Below are 20377 nucleotides of genomic sequence, written 5' to 3'. Positions count from 1 at the left end.
AGTCCTTGAAACAGACAGAGTGACATTCCTCTAGGGACGCAACTGCCTTGATGTTAATACCCTGCTAAGGGCAAAAGACAATCCTAACCCAACCCTCAGGATCCTGTAAGTCTGCTTTAACGTCTAAAAATTCCGTTAGAAATTTCCTTTATCTCTAAACCCCCCAAGATACATGTTGGCAATCATCCCCCAACCATATGGCCCATCGAAATACATCTGAAGGGTCTCATGACTAAGGTTTTATTAGACGGTAATAAATGACTCTTTCCCAACAATAGCTAGCCCCCTCAAGGTCCTGGAAACCTTGCTTCCAAAATTCCTTAGGGACTTACTCTTTTTTTTTTTTTAAGGTTTCATTTATTTATTTGACAGAGAGAGACAGCAAGAGAGGGAACACAAGCAAGGGGAGTGGGAGAGGGAGAAGCAGGCTTCCCGCCAAGCAGGGAGCCCGATGTGGGGCTCAATCCCAGGACCCTGGGATCATGATCTGAGCCGAAGGCAGACACTCAACGGCTGAGCCACCCAGGCGGCCCCCCTTAGGGACTTATTCTATCCCTAACCCCCTCCCAACTTGAAAGTATATAACGGGCCACTCCTCGTGACCCCATTCTAGCTCTTCCTGCCCATTGGTCCTGTCCCCGTGCCTTAATAAAATCACCTTTTTGCGCCGAAGACATCTCAAGAATTCTTTCTTGGCCGTTGGCTTCGAACCCTAATGTCTTTCCTACATCACTTTGAGCACCTTGGTACCTCCTTGGTCTGCTCACTGCTTTTGGAAGGTCAGCCCATGAGTCATGGACCCTCCATTGCCTCCATACACCATGCCATCCCCCCACCCCCCCCAGAGCACAGCTGGGCACTGGCAGGTGCTCATAAAAATGCTGTTTAAGATCATTAACTAGTTGGTTGTTTTCCTGGGCATAAGACATACGTATAGCCTCCCTTTGGACAAGTATGAAGCATCTTCTCCCTTGGAGACGGGGAGGGGGCAGCAGTCCTTCCTCCAGCGGACAGAGTGAGAACCGGTGTTGGGTAACAGCTAGCCTGGCAGACCTTAGTCTGGGCTCCTGAACCTGCAAAATCCAGAGCTTGGTGCCTTGCATTCCTGTCCATGTCCCGGGCAGAACCTCTCACACTGGCTGCAAGTGTGCGGGGTTGTGTGGGACGCGCAGGGCCTACAGTGCCAACGGTCTTGAAGCCAGACCATGTTCTTGCCCGGCCACCACTGGCTCTGGGGCTGGACAAACCCCAAGATCTGTGTGTCTGTGGGTCCCCAGGTCTAAAATCAGAAAACAAAAGTGCCCATCTCAAAGTCTATTGTAAGAATTAAGTCATTTCATACATGCGATGTGCTTAGGATAGCACTTAGTAGCTAATAGGTGTTTAGTTAGCTGTTGTTATGATAGTAAGGGGAGCAGGAGGAAGGCAGGGGTGGGGGTGGGGGGAAACCAGTGGTAGAGAGAGAATGAGTGCAGCTGCCCGGCTCCACTGCACCCACCCTGGGACCCCGCACTTTGCATACAGCTGGAGCACAGACTCTCTCAACAGAAGTCCCTGAGCCAACTGGCGCACCACAGGGCAGAGAAAGGAGCCGCCGAAGCCACAGCCACAGAATAAAGACTTAGCCTGCTGACAAGTGCCGCGGGATTCCTTTTAACCAGGCGCACTCGCCCCACCCCCTTTTAAATTCACATGACTAAACTGGGAATCCAAGGCCTTTGCCCTCCTCTCAATCAGTCTCAAGTTCAATGCTCACCTTGCAGGCTCTTCGGGAACTTGGTGAAAAGAAAGGTGGTCAACGCAAAGAAACCACCCGGCCTCGCAGAGTTACAATTCAGAGAGCATTATTATTATTTTAAATCATTTTCCAAACAAAAACACTTTGCGGCCTTCTTCTTAAAGAAATGGACGTGTTTCACAGCTTAAACAGGCTCGGCGGCAGGACAGCAGAGACAGGACAGCAGAGACAGAGCTACCCTCCCAGGGGCTCAGTCCTCAGGATGTCAGGTGGGTGGTACGGGGCCCCAGCACCCTCATCGGATTAGCTTTCGGTCCCTGGGGAGGCTCACCCAGAGCCCAGCTGCAAATGCGAGTTTGTAATGAGAAAGGGTGCCGTCTTCAATCTCTATCAGCCAGTGTGAGCCAGTTTCCTAGGTGACTGGCGGTGCTGTTTTCCTGGGTAATTTCACAGGGAGGGGAAGGAGGTAAAAATTAGTAAAAATGAACCTGAGCAATGAACTTACCCTTTTCTGTAATAAAGGCTGACCTCCAACAATCGTTGGGAATTGTGGACCATATTTTAACATGTTCTACCTCCGTAATCCTTCTTCCAGTCAATACCATCAATTACAGGTTTGACTGCTCACCAATTTATTATTCAATTTGTATTAATAGGGGGAAAAAAGCACAACTGCAATTTGTGTTTTCACAAATGAGTTACATTTGCTTTCTGTGTACCAATTAATGCCAACCTGCACATTACAACAGGGTAATGAGGCTTGCGTGAGCGTAAAGACTTCTCTTTCTCTTAGAATTATAGAAAAAGAGCAATTCTTCAGTAACTCTGTAAGGTTTTGGCTTACATAGCCATCACGCACCTACACAGAAATACCGCAGCTACATACAATTACACAGCCTGCCTGCCTTCCCTCTTTCCTTCCTTTTTTCCCTCCTCTCTCTTTTTCTTGCCAGATATATTTATTGTCAGCATACATTCATTGAATGTTTGCTTTGGGTCAGACACTCATTTTACAAAGACTGACATGTCCCCTGCCTTCCTTCACAATCTAGTTGGGGACACAGGCACAAAAAGTAATTATACCCCACATGTCAAGCAGCTTTCACCAGCCCGCGGAGTCAAGAAGGTCACCTTAACGGGGCGCCTGGGTGGCACAGCGGTTAAGTGTCTGCCTTCGGCTCAGGGCGTGATCCCGGTGTTGTGGGATCGAGCCCCACGTCAGGCTCCTCCGCTATGAGCCTGCTTCTTCCTCTCCCACTCCCCCTGCTTGTGTTCCCTTTCTCGCTGGCTGTCTCTGTCTCTGTTGAATAAATAAATAAAAAATCTTAAAAAAAAAAAAAAAGAAGGTCACCTTAACGTCCACAATCCCAAGTTCCTGTCCTTGCTGCCACCTCCACATAGAGCCTGGCTCCCCACCGCGCTTCCTCCCCTCCCCTGCGGCTGGCAGCTAAAGCAGGAGAAAGAACAAGGAACTGAATGAATGAAAACATAAATATGGTCCAATCAGGTATGTCTTGATATAGGCAGGAATATGTTCCTGAAAATTGGTTCCATTTACTTGAGAGCACCTGTTTTAAAATTCAGAGAGGGAGCTTACTATTTAAAGCAATCTGACAGTGAATCATTTTGCAAAGCAAGGAAATTGCCATCATTTTGTAATGACCCCTATTAACCAATTTTATTTTGTGTGGATTTCCACATCCGGATTTTTCTTAGAGTACACAGTTCTCATGATATCTACCAGAATCATCCAGGAAGCCGTGCAGAATCTGAGATAGGGAGGAGCCAAGGTCGGAGAGCCCCAGCTCATTCTGCCCTGGCTTCTCTTCCCAGAGGCTGGTGCAGCCTGCCGCACAGGGGGTGGGGAGGAGCTCTTGGGAGCACTCCCAGGCAGGCGAGCTTGAGGCTCTTGTTTCAGCTCCAGCAAAATCACTCCTATGCCTCTTTTGATGCTTCAGAGTCATCCTTGAAGAGCCTCCAAATAGCCAATAATAAATCCTTGGAAGCCAAGGGCCTACTCCAGTTTCCCTGAGGAGAGGCTGCCGGGCCCACAGAGGGTGGGGCAAATGCAGAGGAGGGCGAGGGGGGAGCCACGGAGGATTTGTGGGGGCAGCTGGCTGGCAGGAACGGCACCAGCCTCTCTGCAGCTCTGCCTGGCGCCCAGGGCACCGGCCCTTCTCTGTGGCACCAAATGGGGGAAATGTGTTTTGTTTTGTTTTAAAGATAATATTTATTTATTTGAGAGAGAGAATGAGAGAGAGCAGGAGAGGGGGAGGGTCAGAGGGGCAAGCAGGACTCGATCCTCGGACCCTGGGATGATGGCCTGAGCCCAAGGCAGTTGGTGCCCGAAATGGGGGGAATTTGAACACTCCCAGCCAGGATCTGCCTCCTCCACACAGAATCTTATCCTTCTCACCGTCTCGTTTTCTAGATGGGAGGAGATAGAGGCTGGAGGAAGTCCCGGGCATTTTCCAGACTCATGGCTGGGTAAGTGGCAAACTTAAAGCTAAAATCAAAATCCGCTGGCGCCCAGCAGGGCCCTGTCTGAGGTACAGGCCGTGGACGTTCTGAGCTGAGCTGGCTGTTTGGTCCCCAGACAGGCGAGCGGCGTCACCGGCCCTCCTGTGTCCAGCCGCTGCTGCTTTATTCGCAGCCCGTGAGGAACGGGCCTCGCAGCTGGAACATGGTTATTAATATCAGCATCATTACGAGCTCAGTCACAGGAGGCCAAGAAACAGCCCTTTTTTGCTCACGATCTAGGAGTGCCCAGACCACCGTCAGATCAATAGGGGTTTTCATCTTCAGGTCAGGCTGGCGGCAGGCGGCAGCTGAGGCCCCGCAGGCCCCGCGCTGGCGGCTGCTCCCCGCCCCCCCGCCCCCAGCTCCCTCTCTGCGACTCGTCCTGGTGACATTGACGTCTTTTGTTACAAAGCGGTTTATAAATGACTGTGGCTCCCTCCATGTTGCGTTCCAGCTACTTCACAAAGCAGCATCGGAGACAGACGTGCGGAGGGGGGGCGACAGGAACCCTTCTCTGGGAAGGTGAGCTACTCGCATGGTGTACGGGCAGCCGGCTGTCGCAGACACAACACAAACTGCCAGTGAGACAGCGTCCGCCTGGCTGTCGCCCCTCCCGTTCCTCGGGGCACGTCTCTTTCCCTGCCCCCAGCCCAATGGCGTCGGAAGACCCCAAGACCAGGCGGACGCCGTCATTTCAGCTTAGGGCATTCGTCCCGGGCTTTTGCGTAAACCGACTCCGAGGCCAGAGCGAGGGCTGGTTTCCCTGGGGGAACATTGCCAGAGCTTCCGCGGGACCCTCGCGGGGCGGGAGCCGCCCTCGCACGAACTGCCAAGGCGAGCGAGCACAGGCAGCGGGCAGGATCCTGCCGGGACTTGCAAGCGCGCCGAGCCCGGCTGTTTCCCGGGCTGCGGAGGGAGGGTCTGCTGGCTGGGCCCGCGCCCCAGACCCCCGCGAGGCACACACACCCTGAGCTTGCTGACTCGGCAGGTGGCTCGTCGCCACGGCAACGGGACAGCCTCCCCGAGACCCGCAGGGTGGGGTTCTGCGAGGAAGTAGGCCGGGCAGCTGCTGGGCTTGCATGGGGTAGAGGCAGGCGTATTGGGCTGCGCTGTTCTGGAAAGAGCTTAAAGTATATGCAGGACTTACAGCGGGTTTTCCCTAATGAATGGAAAAATTAGAAAACGTTTATGAAAGTTATACCAACGGCAGAGAAAAGCTCCAGGACACCTGCAAGGGACGAGCATTCAAAGTGAAGGCGTGGCATCGTGAGAAAACAGAACCATGGCAGAGATTAAAATCCTACCCAAGGACAAAGGCAGAGAAAAAAGGGAACAACCTGGATCTTTTGAACCGAGGGAGAAAGTAAATGAAAGCGTCGGAGGCAGCTCCCTCAGCCTGCAGCCTGGGGCAGTGAGTGACAGGGAGGGGCTGGGAGTGACCTTGGCAATGACAAAGCCAGGCTTGTGTTAGAAATGGAACAGCTGGCTGCGCCGCTGTCAGCCAGGAGCACACCAAGAGTTTTACACCATGGCTGGCAGATGGCTAGAGAATTTGCACTGCCCTGAATTTAAAGTATTTCTTCCTATGAAATCAGACCTTTCTTGTAATGTGAAATGGATTTAAGTTAAGTGGCAGTTTCAGGTAGTCATCACAAAATATACCAGGCACAGAATGTGCACAAAAGCCGGGATGGTTTTGAGCAGGCGTGGTTTATTGTTGGGTTCAGTCAAGCCAGCCGGTGTGCATGGGTTTTATCGAATCTGTGCTCCACATGACCACTCTTAACCACCTGGTGAGGCGTAAGCTATTCTGGGGGTCCAGTTGGGGTGAGTAATTGGCTCTCAGTGTTGAAGAGGACTCAAGGGGCAGCCTGCCAGGAGTGGCAGATGCCGGACTAAAACCTGAGTCAGGGTCACCACTGAGAAGGTCTCCAGCCTTCCTATTTCAACAGACTAACCTGAAAAGCCCTAACTCTTGAGCGACCGTGGCTAGTATTTGCTTTATAAATTCATCTGATTGAACCTAAGTGTTATTGTTTCCAAAACAGTGAAACAATGCTAAGACCCTGTTAAGTGCCAGGTTGGGTTCATCGTAAAGGGTGTTATTAGCCATGTATGAAACTTCCTTGCTTTGCCAACAAATCATGTGGACCACAGTTTGAGGAATGGCACATTCCAGAACTTGCTTTCAAACATTTTGTGACTTTCTTTGGAAGATGTGACAAAAAAGTTGTCTAGTAAAACACAAAGTCACGTATCCTTTGGGTTGAGTTTAACTTATGCCCTTGTTTCCTGGAATTGATCAAGCAAGATGGTGTTGGCATTTGCTACTCTCTGAATCACAGTCCTGGGAAGCCCCACTGCTACCAAGTGAAGGCTCACCATTTTGGATTTTCTCCATAAGGCTCTATCTGCTCAGGGACATTGGTTCCTCTGGTATCATGAGTTAGCATTCATATCTCTATAAGAATATTTCAGGAGAGTATCCAGTATATATAAAGAGCTTCTACAAATCAATATGTAAAATGCAGACAATGCAATAGGAAAAATGGACAAAGGATGGGGAAAAACATTAAAACCACAGTGAAATACCATTGTATACCCATCAGAATGGATAAGATGAAAAAAATAGGCAATTTCAAGTTGTGAAGAAGTTATATTAATATAATTATAATTACTAGTTATGTTTATTTGGTTATTTGAATATAGTATTTTATTATAAAATAGTAAATTGTTATTTTAGTAATATTAAATAGCAGCTTAATTATAGCACCGCTGGTAAACACACATGCAGTAAATTGGTACCAATATGGTGGGGAACTTCTTTGCCAGTATCTATTAAAGCTGAACATACACCCTATGACCCAGTAATTCTACTCCTAGGTACACCCTACAGAAATGCCTACCTGTGTTCACCAAAAGAACAAACGGGAATGTTCACATCAGCCCTATTTTTATTTTTTATTTTTTTAAGATTTTATTTATTTGTCAGAGAGAGAGAGAGCACAAGCAGAGGGAGAAGCAGGCTCCCTGCTGAGCAAGGAGCCCGATGTGGGACTGGATCCCAGGGCCCTGGGATCATGACTTGAGCTGAAGGCAGACGCTTCACCGACTGAGCCACCCAGGCGTCCCCAGCCCTATTTTTAACTGCAAGCTATCCAAATGCCCATCTCCTTGCATAGGTAAATCACAGGGTAGCCCTACAATGGATTACTGGACACAGTCAGGAGGGCACACCATGCCTTGCCGCGACAACACAGATGAATAAATCTCACACGCATACTGTTGAGCGGAAGAAGTGGCACAAAAGAGCGCCTTATGAATAATTCATTATTAGGAAGTTCAAAACCCAGCAAACCAGTCTCTGGAGTGAGAAGTTGGGATCATGTGTAAGAGGGCTCTTCCGAGGCTTTGGAGCCACGCTTTCTTGCTCGCTTCAAGAAGAGTCTATCAGCTATGCAACTCATGATTCATGTATGTTATCCTGTGATAAAGAGGATGAAGACAGGGGCGCCTGGGAGTCAGTTCAGCATCCAACTCTTGGTTTCAGCTCAGGTCATGATCTCAGGGTCATGAGATCGAGCCACTCATGGGGCTCCACGCTCAGCAGGGAGTCTGCTTAAGACTCTCCCTCCCTCTCTCTCTCTGTTCCTCCCCCTCCTCACTCTTTCTCTAAAATAAATAAATAAATCGTAAAAAAAAAAAAAAGACAATGAAGACAGAATGGAACCAAACTAAAGACCTCCAGGAGAGCCTGCCCCTGAGAAGCTCTGTTCTGTCCAGTCCATAGGACTGTCCTCCCTCTGGGAACCACTGCTGGCCACCTGTTGAGGATCCCCCAACTTCTGAGAGGCCCAGAGAGAACTACCTTTCTCTCCTCACCTCCTGTGTATCTTGCAACAGCCTCGCCAAGCACTCTCTCTGCCTGATCCCAATTGCCAAGGAGAAACGGAGGAGTGTTAGTATCCTTTTCTTACATCCTAGACCTAATCATTGCTGAACACCATCACATAGCAAGAGAAATTGTGCTTTATGTCCCGGTGGTATAAACTAGATCAGAACTCTTCAAGATACTCTTGCCAAGGTTCCATAGTTAGAAAATTCATGATAGTGTCCCCTCAAATTCTCCCTCTTCTTTTTCTGCTTCTCAGAGGAGTTTATATATTTCCAGCCCCCTTGTACCTCACATTGTAATGTCCTCTATCAAATTCTTTCCTGTCTGCAGGGGCTATGCTACCTTGTGGAAACAGGTCCCCTGGCTATCCCTTTCGTGCTGCCTGCATTCCTTACCCATCACCCCTGGCTGTGTCTCCTCCCTTTTCCTCACCTGCTCCTGGCATATAGGCCCACAGCCAGGAGTCCCAATCTGAGTGTGGTCCAGGGCCACAATTTACAAAGCAAATGCCAAGTTGATTTAGAGAAAAAAATACAGTTTTTTTCTTCCTTAAATGACACCTAGATAAAAAGCAAACAATAAAGTTTATAGAAAGAATTATCTTTAAAACTATCATTATACTCTGTCCACTTCTAACACTTTTTTTAAAAAAGATTTTATTTATTTATTTGACGGACAGAGACGGAACACAAGCAGGGGCAGAGGGAGAGGGAGAAGCAGGCTTCCCGCTGAGCAGGGAGCCCTATGCAGGGCTCAATCCCAAGCCCCTGGGATCATGACCTGAGCCGAAGGCAGCCGCTTAAAGACTGAGCAACCCAAGCGCCCCCACCTCTAACACTTTTTATGCATAAAAATCTTCAGCTCAGGAAAATTCCCCTGAGTTCAAATTGAATTCATTAGATCTGTTCGAATTACTGCTAAAATGTAGGGCATAATTATAAAAGGCTTACTTTCCTTTTCTAAGTTATACCATCTATTCAAACGATGTCATTTATATGTGGTAGAAAACATTAAAATAACAAAAACTCCAGTTTAGAAATAATGGTACTATTTGTAAATGTTATTTTAACCTGCGGGGGGGTTTTTTTCTTTATCATTGGTACTCTGGCTCCTCCTAATGGACAGTTTGCATTATTGCAGAAGCACTTCGGAGATTTTATTCCAGGACTCCTAAGATACTTCATTGTTTTATAGTCCAAGTAGTTTCCCTAGGTTTTTGAGGTGGCTTAGTTAATATACACACTATAGTACAGTGGAGGGGGGGAAGAAGTTCAGGCTTACAATGCCTTCAACAACATCCCTTCACTGAAGGGAATAATGAATTCCACAAGAGGTTTCCTACACTTGTTCCAATGTTAGTTGAAGGCGTGACTTCAAAGCGCAGAGAAGACAATTCCGGGAGTCAAGACGACAGGTTTTTTTCACCCAGCTGTCCTCTGAGCTGTCTTGACCTGGGGAGTAATATGAAAGAAAGGAATAGAGAGTCTGGCTTTTGAACTCTGCATCACAGAATTTTTGATAAAGTTGAGCAGCAGATATTTGAAGCTCGTTTTCGATTTCAGCAGCTTGGAGTGTGGGTAATTTGTGGAGCCGATTAAGAGCAATCCATATGTTTTTAAATCACTAAGCAGATGGGAGGGCTGCCTTCATTTCTGGTGGAAAATAAAGAGCCTAATGAAAATGCTAGACCATACAACATCATGCTTGGTATTCGATTTATGCACAATCACTAAATACTTCTATTGGCTTTTTAAAAATAGGCTGTGGTAAGGTATTTTCAGATCCGTCATGGGGGAGTTGGAGAAGGAAGTGACTTTTCTTCTAGAATATTTGTAGTTTCAAGTGTCACATTTAGGTCTGTGATCCTTTTTGAGTTAGTTTTTGTATAGGGTGAGAGGAATAGATTGAGGTTCATATTTTGCATAGGGATATCTAATTGTTCCAGTACCATTAATTGAAAAAAACCCTATCTTTCTCCATTGAATTGCCTCTTTCTACAGTTATTGAAAATCAGTTCACCATATATGTGTGGGTCTATTTCTGTTCTACTCATCTGTATGTCTGTCCTTTCTTCTCCACTATGTCTTGATTACTATAGATTGATAGTTAAGTCTTAAAATCAAATAGTGTGAGCCTTCTAACTTCGTTCTTCTTCAAAATTGCTTTGACGACCAGTTCATTTGCTTTTACATATGAAGTTTAGAATTAGCTTATTGATTTCTACAAAAATTCCTTTAGGGATTTTTATTAGATAGGCATCAAATCTAGAGATAAGTCTGGGGAGAGTGGACATCTTAACAATATTGAGACTTCTCATCCATAAAACAGTAATCTCTCCATTTATTTAGATCTTTTTTCTTTAATCAAGATTTTAAGTTTTCAGCATATGGATCTTGCATATCTGTTGTTAGATTTGTACCTAAGAATTTCGTGGCTTTTGGGGGGAGGAATGCTACTTAAATAGTATTATAAAAATTCAATCTCAAAATGTTTATTGCTAGTAAATAAAAATACAGTTGATTTTTGTATATTGACCTTGTATCTTGTGATCTAGCTAAAGTCTATTATTAGTTCCAATAACTTTGTTGTAAATTCTCTGTGAATTTCTATGTAGACAATCATGTATATGTGAATACAGACAATTTTGTTTATATTTATTTCCTTTTATTCCTTTTTCTTGCTTTATTGCAGGCTAGGGCATCTAGTATGATGCCCTAATGATACGAATTAAAGAACAAACATCCTTGGCTTGTCCCTAATTTTAGAGGGAAAGCAATCAGCATTTCACCATTAAGTATGAAGTTCTCTGTTGGTTTTTTATAGGTAACCTTTAGCAAGTTGAGACAGTTCTGTATTTCTTTTGAACGAGTTTTGACAGTTTATGTTTTCAAGAAATTCATTCATTTTAATTTAAGCTGTTACATTTATAGGCATAGAATAGTTTACAGGGTTTCATTATTATTCTTTTAATGTCTTTAGTGTCTGTAATGATGTCTCCTCTTTCTGTACAGATATGAATAACTTGTGTCTTTTCTTTGCATTTCTTCATGAATTTGGCTAGAGGTTTATCACCTTGTTGATCTTTTCAAAGATAGTTTACCCCCCATTTCTTTAAAATTTTTATTGTGATAAAATATATATAACATAAATTTACCATTTTAACTATTTTTTGAAAGATTTATTTATTTATTTTAAAGAGAGAGAATGCACAAAGGGGGGGAGGGCAGAGGGAGAGGGAGAGCGAAAATACCAAGCAGACTGTGCGCTGAGTGCACAGCCCCATGCGGGACTCAACCCCACAACCCTGAGCTCATGACCTGAGCCAAAATCAAGAGTCAGACGCTTAACCAACTGAGCCATCCAGGCGCCCCACATTTTAACTATTTTTAAGTGTACAGTTTAGTGGCATCAAGTACATTCACATTGTTGGGCAGTCATCACCACCATCCAGTTCCAGAACTTTTTCACCCTCCCCAACTGAAACTCTGTATCTGCTAAACATTAACTCTCTGCTCCCTTCCCCCAGCCTCTGATAACTGTCATTCTACTTTCTGTCTCTACGAATTTGACTACTCTAGGTACTTCATATAAATGGAATAATTTATTTGTCAGTATTTGTCCTTCGTGACTGGCTTATTTCACTTAGCATAATGTCTTCAAGTTTCAGCTATGTTGTAACATGTGTCAGAATTTCCTGCCTTTTTAAGATGGAATAATATTTCGTTTCATGTATATATCACATGCTACATTTTGTTTACTCATTCATCCATCAATGGGCACTGGGTGGGTTACTTCCATCTTTTGACTATTTTCAGTAATACTACTATAAACATGGATGTACAAATATCTGTTTCAGTCCCTGCTTTCACCTCTGTGGGCATAAACCCAGAAGTAGAATTGTTGGATTGTATGGTAATTCCAAAATTAGTACTTTGAGGAATCACCATACCCTTTTCCACAGAGGCTGCACCATTTTACATTCCCACTAGTAGTGCATAAAAGTCATAAAAGTTGCAATTTCTCCACATCCTAGCCAACATTTGTTATTTTGGTTTTTTGATACTAGTCATTTTAATGGGTGTAAAGTGGTATCTCATTGTGGTTTTGTGTTGCATTTCCCTAATGACTATTTTTTGTCTCTTTTAAATTAGGTTGTTTTTGTTGTTATTGTCATTGAGTTGTATGGATACAGTTTTTGGTTTGTTGATTTTTTTCCTGTTATTTTTCTGTTCTTGATTTCAGTGATTTATGCTTCATCTTTAGTATTCACTTCTTCATCTTGCGTCGAGTTTAATTTGCTCCCCCCACACCTAGTTTCTGAAAGTGGAAACTTACATCAGTTACTCAAGACCTTCTTTCTTTTCTAATATGAGCTCTTAATGCTTTAGGTGTCCTTCTGTGTACCCCTTGAGCTTCACAAGTTTTGATATGTTGTATTTGCATTTTCATTCAATTTAAAACGTTTTTAAATTTCCCTTTTGACTTCTGTTTGACACATGGGTTGTTTAAAAGTGTATTGCTTATTTCCCAAATATTCAGAGATTTCACAGATATTTTCTGTTATTGTTCTAGCTTAATTCAGTTATGGTCAGAGAACATATTGCATATAATTTACTTCTTTAAAAAAAAAGTTTAAAGTTTGGGGGCATGGCCGCCGGCTCAGCTGGTGGAGCATGCAACTTTTGATCTCAGGATTGCTTAGCTCAGCCCCGTGTTGGGTATAGCGATTACTTAAAAACAAAATCTTGTTGAAAGAAAATTTTTAAGTTTATTTGTTTGTTTGTTCATAGAATCTCTACACCCGGGGCGCCTGGGTGGCACAGCGGTTGAGCGTCTGCCTTCGGCTCAGGGCGTGATCCTGGCGTTGCGGGATCGAGCCCCACATCAGGCTCCTCCGCTGTGAGCCTGCTTCTTCCTCTCCCACTCCCCCTGCTTGTGTTCCCTCTCTCGCTGGATGTCTCTATCTCTGTCGAATAAATAAGTAAAATCTTTAAAAAAAAAAAAAAAGAATCTCTACACCCGATATGGGGCTTAAACTCATGACCTCAAGATCAAGAGACACATAACTTTTCTAACTGAGCCAGCCAGGTGCCCCTGATTTCCTTTCTTTTGAATTTATTAAAGTTTGTTTTATGGCCCAGAATATGATCTAGGTTGGTAACTGTTTCATGTGCATTTGAAAAGAATATATGCTCTGCTCTTGGATGGAGTTCAGTTACGTCAAGCTGTTGTTCAGGTCTTTGATAGCCTCACTGATTTTCTGTCTGCTTGTCCTATTGAGCATGGAAATCTAACTACCATTGTGGATCTGTTTTTTTTCTCCGTTCAGTTTTACCAACTTTTGTCTCATGTATTTTGAAACTTTGTTGTTAGGTGCATGCAAGTTGAAGATTGTTGTCTTCTTGGTGAATTGATTCCTTTATCATTATATAATGCTCCTCTTTTTTCCTGGTAATGTTCCTTCTTCTGAAATCAACTTTCTTCTGATATTAATATAACCAATCTGCTTTCTTTTGATTAGTGTTTTCATGACATAACTTTTTACTATCTTTTGACTTTTAACTTGTCTTTGTTATACTTAAAAAGGTGTTTACTGTAGACAGTATATAGTTAGGTCTCGCTTTTTTATATGACAATCTCTATCTTTTAATGTGTAGATTTAGGCTGTTTATAGTTAATATAATTATTAATATGGTTGGAATAAATTTCACCATCTTGATAGTTGTTTTCTATTTATGTTTGCTTTTTTTTAAAAAAGATTTTATTTATTTATTCAACAGAGATAGAGACAGCCAGCGAGAGAGGGAACACAAGCAGGGGGAGTGGGAGAGGAAGAAGCAGGCTCAGAGCGGAGGAGCCTGATGTGGGGCCCGATCCCATAATGCCGGGATCACGCCCTGAGCCGAAGGCAGACACTTAACCGCTGTGCCACCCAGGCGCCCCTCTATTTATGTTTGCTTTTAAAAGATATTTAAAGGCAGGGCTTGTGCTGTAATCACACTAGTGATTTTTAGGAAACTATAATGACTATAAGAAAACAAGTTTTTTGGGCCATCTTCTCCTTGGCAGGAAGTCAATTGCCCATTGAGTAGTTAATACAAATAGATAAGGAACATGTTACTATATATGTAACACGCAGTGTTACTAAATCTTTTCAAAGACTGTGCGAGAAGACAACAAGGAGTCTAAAGTCTTGGGGCTGGGTCTTAGCTCTACCCCTTACTAGCTCTGCAGATCTGGATAAGCTCCTACTCTCCTTGAGGCTGAAATGGATGAAATAATACTTACTAGCAATTGGAGGAGCTATCTCTGAATCTTGGGTAGAGCTGGGGAAAAAGATCTCTCCACTTGAGGAAAATACTCTAGAGAAGATGGGGATTTCTGAATGTGTTTGGATGATAAAAGGGAATTTAATTAATAGTCATAGTTGACTTGAGAGTATTTTTTTTTAGACAGGGAGAATAATTAGATTAGATCTACAAATCAGTGACTGTTGTAAGAATGCAAACAAGGAACCATGAGACTTCAGATAATTCAGGCTAGAGAGAAAAAGACTGTTCAATGGGGCTTGAAGACCACTTGGACACAGAGGATAGAAAAGGGAGAGGTCTAGGGCCACCTTCAAGTTTCAGATTTGGGAGATTCGGTGGGTAATGGTTCTTTCACTGAGATACATGATACAGGACAGGTTAGAGGGGCTGGCTCACGAATGAAGGTGGTATCAGTTTTAAATTAAAGTCAGTTGAGTTCGAGGTGTCTGTGGCAAACCAGGGTGGAGGTGCCAGTAGGTAGCCTGATTTATGCATTTGTGGCTCATGAACGGTCTGGGCTAGAGACTCAGAAGCCATCGGCATACAGGTGGTGGTTGGAGCCATAGGCCTGGGTAAGTGTATATACTGAAAACTGGGCTGAGGATGGACCCCGGGACATTAGTGAGGATGCTTTCAGTCATCAGTAAGGAACATTCCAACTGAAAGGGTGTAAGCCACTATCATCTTACATAGCAAGATGACACAGTTAACTCAGTGGCTCTAAAATTGAAGGGCCTGTATTCTTTCCATTTTCCTCACATGTCTTCTCTGATGTTTTGACTGTCTTTTAGGGAAACTTTCTTTATGGGTCCAAGATGGCTGCTGCAGTTCCAAGCATCCCTGAGGACGACCAGTTCCAGAGGCACCAGAGAACCTGTGTATGAGTCTCTTTTTAAGAGCAAAAGCCTTTCCAGAAACCACCTAGTGGGCTTGAACTCATGTTTGTTGGCATATAGTCACATGCCCATCCCCAAACAATCATCAGGAAAAGGGATGGAGTGGTGGTGGGTATGTACCAGTTAAGATTCACCCCCACAGCTGCTCCCAGAAGCACATGGCCATTCCCTACCTGAACAAAATGAAAGAAGTGAAGAAATGACCATTGGTTAGAAGCCCAAAGGCCTGCCACTCCCTGGGGAGCATAGCACCTAAAAGAAAACCCAAGGGAGATTCTTAGAAATATTCTGAGGACAGCGACATTAGGGGCCATAGAAGCCAAGGAAGAAGAGATTCTGGAAACATAACATGATGATTAAAAACAAAAATTAACTGGTGAAATTGGAATAAGGTCTGTAGCTTAATTAAAGGTGGTGTACTAATGTCAATGTCCCAGTTTTGATAACTGTGCTATAGTTCTAGAAGATGCTGTCATCAGGGGAAACTGAGGAAACGGTATGTGGTGACTCTGTACTATTTTTGCAATTTCCTGTCACTCTAAAATTATAATTATTTTTAAAGATTTTATTTGCTTATTTGACAGAGAGAGAGAGAGAGACAGCGAGAGAGGGAACACAAGCAGGGGGAGTGGGAGAGGGAGAAGCAGGCTTCCTGCTGATCAGGGAGCCCAATGCGGGGCTCCATCCCAGGACCTCGGGATCGTGATGTCAGTCTAAAATTATTAAAAAATAAAAGGTTTGAAAAAGCTATGACAGTAATAGCTAATTACTGAGTATTTGCTGTGTGCCAGGATAATTATAGGAAGTTCACAGACATTCACTCATGTAATCCTCACAACAACTCTATGAAGTAGCTGGCACCTGATCTTATCCCCATGTCTCAGATGGGGAAACCGAGGCACACAGAAGCTAAGTAATCTGCTGAAAGATAATGCAGCTGGCAGACAGTCTGTTTGAGGCTCCAACCCATACGACTTGGCTTTGGAGACCACATTCCTGACTGCTGCGCTCTACTAGGGCTCAGAAGTAGTCTTACTGGAAGGGCCACCCAGACACTGCGATGTCAGGGGGCGCTCTCAGTGCTCAGCGCCGCAGAGACACCAAGCATGGTGATGCTTGTCCACCAGGTTTAGCCCCAGCAGGCTGGTGTGACGTTTCGTGGAGAACTGTGCGGCAGTGACGTGTGAGGTGAGCCCGAGGGGTGGGGCACAGAGCGCAAGTGTGCCTGCTTCCCACGCGAAGATGTTTCCGAGAGACGTGGGGGCTGCAGCTGGGGACAGAGGGGAGCCTTCCCAAAGGGGAGATCTGAGCTAGCTTGGGTCCAGGGGACACGCCAGCTGCAAGGAGGAGTGGAACTCACAGGAGGGAGGGACGCTGGGCGGCCGATGGGACTTGTCCTGGTGCGCAGGGTTCCGTGTGGGAGGAGGCCTCGAGGCCCCTCTGTCACGGCCCGTTGTAAGCCACACGGGGCCAGATGCAAACTTGGCCCTGTTGTCTCCGCTCTTGTTTTCTTTCTCACCCTTCTGTCCCCTGTTTTCATGAGGCCCCTTCAGGTGCCCCGTGCCTCCCTGCTCCCAGCTGTCTCCAGTTCTTTGTACTTGTTGAATGACGCTTTGAAGGGAATCCAGACGAGCAGGTTTGGTATATTAAAACCTTCTGCTTTGAATCATGAGTGACCAGCTGTTTTTCCGAGTTTAGGGCATTCCAACAAGTTAGGGCAGAGGTCCTTTCACGGACTGAGGGGCCCCTGAGGTAACCTAGGCTTCACTAGCTGGCCTGAGGAGACCTGAGGACTGAGACACGCTGGGACCAGTGTCGTCCCCGGAGAGCTTCAAGACTGGCATCCCTTCTTTGTCTTAAAAACCCCACGTTCTTCTCCGATATAATGGACTCTAACCTATTTTAATCACAAGCATTTATTGAACATATTTGGATTAGCATCAGAAAGGTCTGTGATTTCTTTAAAGAAAGAAATCTAGTAAAATCTAAGGATTCTGTTGTTCAGCGTTGCCCTCTGAGATCTGAACCCCGCGCCCCTGCAGTCGGTCAGGGGCAGGGATGAAGCTCTCACTGCTTTGGGAGCACCTGCTGTCTTTGCTGGGTACGCACTGTGAGGAACTTTCCATCCCACTGGACATGTGCCGTAAGTTGTTTTCACCAACAGCCGATGAATTGGGGCTGTTTACCCTCTCGGTTTGTCAGACGGTTGGTTTAAGCCATAGGAATGGAGCTGGCTGGTCCACAAATAGATCCGACTCATCAGCTTCCCCTTGCTAAAAATACGGAGGCAGATTTTTCAGAACTCTTTCAGGAACCATTGTGAACGTATTGGAACGAGACATGCTTTACTTTTTTTGTATGCATGCAGACAGTTCGACTGTATTTCCAGTCATTATTTTCTATCATGAGAACAGGCTTCATCAAACATTTACAAGCAGCAGCCAAGTGTTGAGGAAGCTATTGGAATCGCTCACAGCACATGCTTTACTACGTAATCTTTTTCCAGAGGTTTCCCCTGGGTTCTTGAATACACTGCCTGGACAACAGTCCATAGTCAACTCATTCTTGAGGGCGAGGGAAGAGTACCCCCCTGCCTCCCCACCTTCCCCCACGCTGGCCTTGGCTTCTCCCTTCTCTGCTTCCCTGGGAGTCTCTTCGTTGTTTAGCGGTGGAAGCTCTGCCTCGTGCTCTGGCTTTGCGACCCTGGCCCTCTGTCTCTTGCATCTGAACCCGAGGGCGGGGACTGTCCTATTTCCCTGTCGTACCCCCTAGAGCACCCACGCCCAGGGCCTTGCAAATAGCAACCACCCGGCACGCTTCAGCTCTGCCAGCTACAGCACTGCAACTCAACAACAGGCCGCACGTCGTGTCCTGACCACCCGGAACCACAATTTGTTGCCCCAGTTATAACATCAAGGTGGTAAGTAATCCATTCAAGTTCTAGTACTTTCTTTCTCTCCTGCGAGTCACTCATGAAAAAATAAACGAACTAAGGTTATTTTGTTTACGGCTAGAGACAAGCTGGACTAAGCTCTTGTTATATTGTGTCATCAACTAATACTAACCCTCAGTTTTAATATTCGAATTTGAACCATTAAGCAAAACCTCCTGCCAACTTGAAACAAGCACCACGATGGAGGCACCTGAAGAAAGGAGGAGTTTCCCACACGGAACCACCACGTCGTTCCCCTCCTGCATTCGAAGGAATCGATTCACCGTTCCCTCTCCACGGAGCGGGTGAAATCCAGCCTCATTCAATATCTACTCCACAGACTAGTAATAGGATTTGGGGGCCTTAACAAACTACAAATCTTGGGGCATTAGGAGATTTTTATTTGTACTTTCTTGGACTTTGTTCTTCTCCGTCTACACGGACAACTAAAACTTGATTTTACACCCTTCTTTCTACTCATCTCGGTTTCTGAGAATCAAATGAACACTCGTCTAGGACAATAAACTATAAGAGCATAATGCGTTATTCACGGCTGTTTTTCAAAAGGAGAATCCTTTTTAAAAATCGAGAGAGATGACATTGAGTTTGAGTTTCTCACATGACGGACCATCCCGGGGGCAAGACAGGCCACGAGTCAAGAGAACTGCTCACAGAGTTGACATGGAATAACCAGCCCCTAACAAACTGTGGAGGATTGTAGTAAAGAACACTGTGAAGTCCCAGTCACACGGTCTAAAATCCTACTGACCGGAGAAAAACCCTAAAAGCATACTGGAAAACTAGAGAACAAAATTGTAATGAAAGGCAAGAGCCATAAACCACACGAAGACCTCTTGCAAAGTCCTACCTTTAACCCCAGAACTGCCCTACAGAACAGGGCGCTTTTGTTGATACTACAGCGGACAGGCACAGATGCAGGAGTGAATATAAATATAAAGGCCACAGATCACTGAAGTGGCCGCAAATGCCCATGGCAAACAAACTTTTTTCTTGAACTCATCTTTGAGCATGTTTGCTGAGATCACTCCCAATACAGACGGAAAACAGATGGAAATCAGGCATTTTTATTTATTTTTAAATTTTATTTATTTTTTAGAAAGATTTTGTCTCCGAGAGAGAGAGCACACAAGCAGGAGCGGCGGGCAGAGGGAGAAGCAGGCTCCCTGCTGAGCAAGGAACAGAATGTGGGACTCGATCCCAGGATCCTGGGATCCTAACGTGAGCGGAAGGCAGATGCTTAACTGACTGAGCCACCCAGGCGTCCCGAGGAATTTTTAAACAGGGATTCGCTACAGGAAACTAGCCACATTATTTTTTCCCCCTAAATTTCATTAAAAAATTTTTTAATTTAGTGCTCAACTTTTTAATTTAAATTCATTCAATTAATATACAGTGTATTATCAGTTTCAGAGGTAGCATTTAGTGATTCATCAGTTGCAGTAACACCCAGTGCTCATGACATCAAGGGCCCTTTTTAATGCCCCTCACCCAGTTACCCCATCCCTCCCCCCCATGACTGGATAAAGAAGATGTGGTATACACATGATGGAATATTACTCAGCCATCAAAAAATCTTACCATTTGCAATGACATGGATAGAACAAGAGGGTACTCTGCTAAACGAAATAAGTCAGTCAGAGAAAAATATCATATGATTTTACTCATATGTGAAATTTAAGAAACAAAACAAATGAACGTAGGGGAAGGGAAGGAAAAATAGGAAGAAATCAGAGAGGGAGACAAATCATAAGAGACTCTTAACTATAGTAGCCACATCATTGTTAAAATGCTAACCCGACAAAGAGGGAACGTTAAGGTAATCCTGTGATAGACAACTGAAGGAAGCAATTATTGCTGTCAGCGCTGGGGGCAGCAAAAAGGAAGAATGAATATCACCCAACTTTGGGAGCTCAGAGAAGGGACCCGTACAGGCCTGGCAGGTCCGCTGGGCAGATGGATATCTGAGGAGGGGGTGAGCAGGTGCTGGGATGGTCAGGGCTGGGGCCCAGCAGGCAGGACACTGACCTGCCCGAATGCTGCTGTGTGTGCAGTGCAGGGAGGGGG

The 20377-nt window shown here is 45.1% G+C and overlaps 1 long non-coding RNA gene across 1 annotated transcript; it reads left to right on the top strand.

Annotated features, from left to right (window-relative positions):
* The first annotated feature begins 3847 nt into the window (after positions 1-3847).
* Positions 3848-18126, top strand: LOC123781996 (uncharacterized). The gene is made up of 3 exons (XR_006776882.2): positions 3848-4225; positions 4713-4780; positions 15256-18126. It is a non-coding gene; the product is annotated as an uncharacterized LOC123781996 (long non-coding RNA).
* The last annotated feature ends 2251 nt before the right edge of the window (positions 18127-20377 follow it).

This window comes from Ursus americanus, chromosome 19 (genome assembly GCF_024610735.1).
Source record: "Ursus americanus isolate L20-20 chromosome 19, mUrsAme1.1.p, whole genome shotgun sequence".
Lineage (NCBI taxonomy): Eukaryota > Metazoa > Chordata > Mammalia > Carnivora > Ursidae > Ursus > Ursus americanus.
The sequence above is the reverse complement of the archived record's forward strand: the minus strand, read 5'-3'. Positions and strand labels throughout refer to the sequence as shown.